The sequence below is a fragment of the Monopterus albus genome, unplaced genomic scaffold (assembly GCF_001952655.1).
Source record: "Monopterus albus unplaced genomic scaffold, M_albus_1.0 scaffold115.1, whole genome shotgun sequence".
In the NCBI taxonomy this organism is placed as follows: Eukaryota; Metazoa; Chordata; class Actinopteri; order Synbranchiformes; family Synbranchidae; genus Monopterus; species Monopterus albus.
In genome coordinates this window covers 883716-890437 of record NW_018127995.1, presented here as the reverse complement: position 1 = coordinate 890437, position 6722 = coordinate 883716, and the positions used below count along the sequence as shown (strand labels likewise).

The 6722-nt window shown below is 44.1% G+C and overlaps 1 protein-coding gene across 1 annotated transcript in view; it reads left to right on the top strand.

Annotated features, from left to right (window-relative positions):
- Positions 1 to 2404: 2404 nt before the first annotated feature.
- The window catches only part of LOC109966614 (A-kinase anchor protein 6-like), a 68939-nt gene continuing 64621 nt past the window's right edge, over positions 2405 to 6722 (top strand). Inside the window, exons 1-2 of the mRNA XM_020611568.1 lie at positions 2405 to 4358; positions 4532 to 4661. The gene's annotated coding sequence lies outside the window, so the exon portion shown is untranslated. The remainder of the gene's footprint in view (positions 4359 to 4531; positions 4662 to 6722) is intronic.

Genomic DNA, 6722 nt, shown 5'->3' with positions numbered 1-6722 from the left:
AACTGAGGTCTGTTTGTGAGGTAGTTAATGGTCCATGCAGACAGGTGTTGGTCCACACCTGCCCCCTCCGACTTCCCCCTCAGCAGTGACGGTTGGATTGTGTAGAAAGCACTGGAGGAGTCAAAGAACATGACCCTCACAATACTTCCGGGGGACTCCAGGTGAGATAGGGTTCGATGCAGCATGTAGATAATAGCGTTGTCTACCCCGATGCCAGGTCGATACGCAAACTGCAGCGGGTCGAGTGCCGAGCTCACCTGGGCATGGAGGTGGCCGAGGACAATCCTCTCCATGGTCTTCATCAGGTGGGAGGTCAGGGCAACGGGTCTGTAATGGTTTGGCTCCTTAGGATGAGGTATTTTGGGAACCGGGACAACACAGGATGTCTTCCATAGGACTCTCTCCAGGCTAAGACTCAGGTTAAACATGTACAGGACCACCTCACTGAGCTGGTCTGCACACTGCCTGTGGCCTTCCTGGCCTTAATCCTCCTCAACTCCTTCATGACCTGGTCTGCTGTGAGGCAGAGGGGGCTGGTGGATACAGCAGTACTTTTATTCTGAGTTCTGGCAGCAGCAGTTAGTGTTGAGAAAAGTACTCTTTGCTCAAGTAAAAGTATAATAGAGAATGTGAAGTAGCCACGCTGTGTTGAATTCTGGGTAAGTGCACTATTTTGGTGGGCTCACTCATTATCCATCATAAAGATATACATTACATACATCTAGTGATGGAAAGATGGAGACTTGTTGAAGCATCAAAGCTCGTAACAAAATGGCTAAAGAATGCTCTTTATCAGGACAAACCAAACTGATCCCGTTTTCATTCTATGACAGACTTATGCCAGGTGAGAAACAGGACAGGTGAGGCTGTGGACACTGTTAGTTACAGGCTGGTTTACAGCCTGTTCCAGGGTAGTGTCACTTTTCCTCCCACCTCACTCTCTGTTCTTCGCCTCATGGGTCCCTCTTGGACACAGGGAGTACTGGACACCTGGACATATTAGAGGATTGCAGGGATGTGTCAGGCTGCAAAGATTCTTTCCCAGGTGCACTGGAAAAGAGGACATGGTGTGACTGCGATGACAAAGATGAGTTTAATAAACTGTTATATTTCTACAGACAGAAGAGAAATGAAAGGAAAACCCAACATAAAGTGTGTCAGTAAGGTGCTGGGCCACCATGTGCCACCAGAACAGCTTCACCTTGGCAGTGATTCCCCCAGTCTCTGAACTCTACCAGAGGGATGAACACCGTTCTTCCAAAAGATATACACCTTGTGCCCTATGGAATGGATGGGGGTGCCGCCATCCTGGAGGAGACCACTCCCATCAGAACTCATACTGGGTATTGACCTGTAGTGACTCTTCTCTCTGAGGGGACAAGCACATCCAAACCATGGCCAACACAGTGCAACAGAGCGACTGCATCCCCTCACAGTAGGGTCAAGCTTCCAGGTTTCTCCTGTCATTTGTCACCTAGCATCTGTAGCTATCCTATAAATATGTATAGTGAATATAGTTTTCTCCTGCATTATAATTCAGTTTCTTTTTGTGCACATGGAATTACTCTCTCACTGACAAGACCTGATCCTGAGACGTATCAAGTGTTGTGCATGTTTAAATGTAAGATTAATTTAACTACTGAACTGCATGCCGGTCAAAGAGCTGCATGTAACCACGTGCTCGTGTAAAAAGTGAAATACTATAGGCGACTCTTACTGCTGTGAACGGTTTGCTGTCTGGATCCAACGTACCACCAGCAGTCCCAGCCTGAATGACGGTAAGAAGGTAAAGCCCGCCGCCTGGTGGTTTAAATCTGAACTGCACAGAAAAAAACAAAACAAAGCAGCAACATCTTCAGTCACTTGAGGAGAAAAGTAAAAATTCAGGAATTACCTTCACACCTGTAACGTATGTAGTCTTAAATCTGGTATTAAATGAAGTGATTTTGCTGCCTGAGATGTGCCTCAGTGGCTACGGTCAAGTCAAAAAACGTCCACGTCTCCAAGGTCACACTGAAGTGCGCGCATGTACCAACCCAAACACAAACCGTTTGGTATTCTTTTGGGTAGGTCAAGCACACATTAGATAGCTTATGGTTGTTTTTTGTTTCTTTATTTCACATATACACATAATAATAAATAACATACGAGAAGCTGTGTGTGGGTTATTTTTTAAAAATTACATGTAATATGTTGTGAGCTAAATCCCAATTATGAAGCCTTTTCCCCTTTAAAGCAGTTTTATTTATTTTAGAGACGACAGGCTGCATGTGTGTATTATACGTTCTGGGAGTATTAGTTGATTTTTATCTTTCATACTAAAGTGCCGTGCACGTGCCGATAATACGACTATCTTATTTTGAAAACCGGACGTTCCTTCTCCTGCCAAAACAAACCCACAGGCATTCTTGTGATAGAAAGTCATTTTCGGCTTTTCCCGTTTAGGGTTGGCCACAGTGAATCGTCACACTCACGTGTCGTCAGTGACGACTCGCGTGTTGACGTTTGGCACGTGGTTTACGCCCAATTCCCTTCCTGACGCAACCCTGACTCGAACCCGGGCCGCCTTAACCACAAGCCTTTGAGGGACGGCTTCTTGTGATAAATTATGTTATCTAGAGAAAATTTTGCTTTTTTGGAGATAAAGTAAATTAAGCAATTATCAGGCGAGCGTATTTCTCTTGAAATAACAAAACAATTCAAGCACCTGGCGTTCTCGGCTTCCGTAAACTGGACGTTAGCCAAGGGTTTAGCGTTAGCTTATCGGAAAACCGAGTTAGCTAAGTTAGCCTCTCAGTGGTTTCCAGAATTATTTTGTGGTTTGAATTTGTTTGTCTTCCTATTCAAGATAAATAAAATGATACTTTATTATTACATTTAATGACGTAGCTAGCCTAATTATGAGCATTTGCCGACAGGAGTTGAGCTAGACCCAGGGTTTCCAAGGTTTTCGGTTTGCTAACGGTTTGACTTCACCGGAAGACATTTATCAAAGGTGTGAGTATTTCCACCTGTGTTCAGCGAAACTATCAGAAACTGCTGCTAATGATGGATTTGACAACAATAATAGTAATACAATACTACAATCATCCAGCCATACAATACAGTTAAACTTGCCGAAGATAAAAACACAACGCTAAAAGCTTATTTCCACTGTGGTTATACAAACGGAGAATAGAAAAGCACTTTCGGCTTTTCCCGTTTAGGGGTCACCACAGTGAATCGTCACACTGACGACTTGCATGTTGACATTTGGCACGTGTTTTACGCCGGATGCCCTTCCTGACGCAACCCTGATTCAAACCCGGGCCCTTAACCTCTAACCTACCAGGGACGGATGTCCGTTATACAAACAGAGGCGTGCAACTAGTTTTCAATGTGTTGAGAAGAGCTGCTGTTCCTAATTGGCAGCGCAGTCAAAATGGCCTTGACATAAGGCACCTGCCAACAATTTTAGTGTTACACTATCGAGCAAGGCTGCTTTTTTAATGTACATCCAGAGTAACTGGGTGTAGTGGCTGCTGTAAGAGCCTGAGCCGCCTTCATTTCATATTCAGAACCAGTATTTATCAACCATCTCAGAGCAGGAACACACTCCTGTCCAAAGATTCTAAGAATAGCACATTTTGTCCTTACTTTTAGGAGTAGAAGTAAGGGCTTTTAACATATTCCAGTGACTTTTACAGAAGCTTTAACTCATTCTTCCACTAGTTAAAATAGGGCTTATTTTAAGATATCTACATTTATGTATGAGGAATTTACCCAATAACAGTAGATTATTAAGAACAAAGGCCAAACCCGTATCACTGACAAACTGCTCAAACCTGACATTTTCCACCATGAAAGGTGGTAACTGCATTAAAAACGTTACTTGAGTAAAAGTACAAAAGTATTAGCATCAAAAATATACGTAGTCTGGTGATTCTACTGTGTTTGGTTTGATTCATCTGATGTACATGTAGTGTACACAGTTTGTCTCTGACAAGTAGTGAAGTCCAAGTATGAAGTAGCAGGACATGGAAGTACAAATACTTCAGTTGGACTCGAGTAAATGTACATAGTTACTTTTTACCATGTGTTAAATTTAAATGTCCAACTGTTATGTCGTTGTCTCTGAGTCTCCCTGCAGGTCCAGTCCTTTCCCTGCACTTCCGGGTGTGTCCAGTTGGGGGCATCGATGGCTTCCTGTTGTTCCTGTTCAGTGCTTCCTCCTCAGGCACAGAAAAAGACGAGGCATCTGCTTCTCTGCCTTTGCTCTGTCATCCTCCACCTCCTCCCTCAGGAAGGGGAGCGCCACACCCTGTCAGCCAATCAGAGCTCGGCTCCACCTTCTCCATCACATCATCTCAGTTTCCAAGGTAACAGGGCACCCCGCTCTCCCTCTCACTCTCTCTCTTTCCATACTGAAAGGTGCCGCATCATCATCATCCCTCCTATCTGTTCATCCTGCCGTCCCACGCTGAGAGCTGGTGGCTAGTTTAGCGTTAGCCCTCTGCCTGCTAGCACCTTCTCCCTTTCTGTCTCTCTGCAGTGGGATTGCCACAGCATCACAGACACCTCCCTCACGCCCTTGCTCCTTCTATATCTTCCAATATCCAACAGAAAAGAGGAAGAGGAGAAGGGAACGAGATGGACTAAAGGAGAAGAAGTAGAGTGATGTGGTACGTACTGCTGACCCTGCTCTCTTCTGCTTTCTGTGTACTCCCCCTGTTATGTATATGCGAATGAGGCGAGTGTGTGTATGTGATAGGCCTAATCCTTCATGGAATGCTGATTTAATGAGCTGTGTGAGGCTGGCATTCCCAGAATGATGCTAGCAAAGAAAAGATAAAGAGAGAGAGAAGCAGAGGGAGGTGACTCCCAGTCTCTTTCTCTCTCTGAGCTTTTGTTATGGAGGCCTGCTCTGCAGAGCAGCTCGCCCTGCCTGCTGCATACAGAAAGAGGCCAACACCTCTTCTCTCTATGTTCCCAGTCTGCTGCCCTGCTTCATACTGGGCTCCCTTACTGGTTTACCAGACACACCAGGCTCTAATTGTTCCCTCATGTGAGTGGTGGTTTCTGATTTACTAGTGAGTATTTCTGACCTGATCTCAACTTTGTTGCATTTCAGAGTTCAGATTTTGAGGAACCGGGTGAAGGAAGTGTTAACATCAGGGTTTGGTTTAAACCAGCTAGTTAGCAGGACGTGTTTTCTGACCACATTTAAGGTGAAAGTGTTTATGGCTGTTGTGAAAGACCACAATTGAGGGCGGGGCAAAAAGTCTGCTGTTGTAAAGAGGAGTGGAATGCAGTCACCATTGAAATGGTTCAGGAGAGTCTCTCCTTGAAGGCATTCGAGGTGTTGCACCTGTTTTCTCCACAACAAGTGATGAGAGTACAGTAATGTGAAGAATGAAAAATGACAAAGGAGGCATCAAGAGAGACTGACCACAACAGACCAGCCCTTTTTCCCATCTATGCTTTTTTTTTTTTTGCAATGACATGCCAGAGTATCTGCTGTGGAAAAGGGTCTACTGCAGCATGAACTCGGTGTGATGGTGGCATTATTTGTTTCAGACAGCTACAGAAATTGTAATTCCTAGTTCCAAAAGGTGTGGAGGGAGGGGTGAGGGGAAGGACTCTGGTTTAAGCAAGCTGATTCCTGATATTTTCTGAGATCTGGGGCAAGAAACACAAGATGTTAGATGATCATGCAAAGGAGAAACAAACCAGCTGCTGATCCAGATTACCTGCATCATTTGGAAGTGAAACTGAAAGTGCCATGTTGGTAGTAATAGCGTTTCCTCAGGTGGTTGGTGTTCCTCACAAAGCCTCCTACACCCCCTGCTTGACGGTGACTGACTGAGCCATGTGTCTGGACCTTTCCCAACTTGTAAACACTCCCCAGTGCTGTGACATTCTTCCCTCAGTGACATCTTTCAGATGAATTTGACAGTTAACGATACACAATTGAATGTGTCAAAGCATTTCTGTGGAAGCTCAGGATTCAAGTTAAATGATGTTTGACCCATCATTTGGTCCCACAGAGGTGTGTCAGGGCTTCATAACAAGCAACACCAACCCTAACCTATCCTGAAAGGCACATCCACCATCACGCCATTACAGAGACACCATTACGTGGTAAAACGCAGGCTGTCCTTCTGACTGTCACTGGAGCTCAGTGGCAGCCCCATTTGCTGGCTGTGTACATCCTGACATGTCATCTCGTTTAGTGAGTTTCCATTTAGATTTCAGAGCCATAATACACGTCTTTTCCCACTAAAGGTTAATGTTGTATCTAACAAGGATGTAGTAGATAAGTTGGAGGATGTAGTAGATAAGTTTAATAGGTTCTTTGTGAATGTTGGTCCTGGTTTAGCAAGAAGCATTTGTACAGATGATACATCTGTCACTATAAATAATAATACAAACGAAAGGAACATGAGTTCAATGTTTTTGAAGCCCATAGTTGAAAAGGAAATTATAGAGATAGTGAATAAATGTGGTAACAAAACATCTAGTGATAGTGATGGTATCACCATGACAACTGTTAAATGGGTAATTGAGGGGATATGTAAACCATTAACCCATATTTTTAATATGTCGTTTCGACTTGGGCAGTTCCCCAATAATATGAAAATAGCAAAGGTTATTCCATTGTATAAATCTGGTGATAAGCACAACCTCACAAATTATAGACCGATTTCTCTGTTGTCACAATTTTCAAAAATTCTGGAAAAACT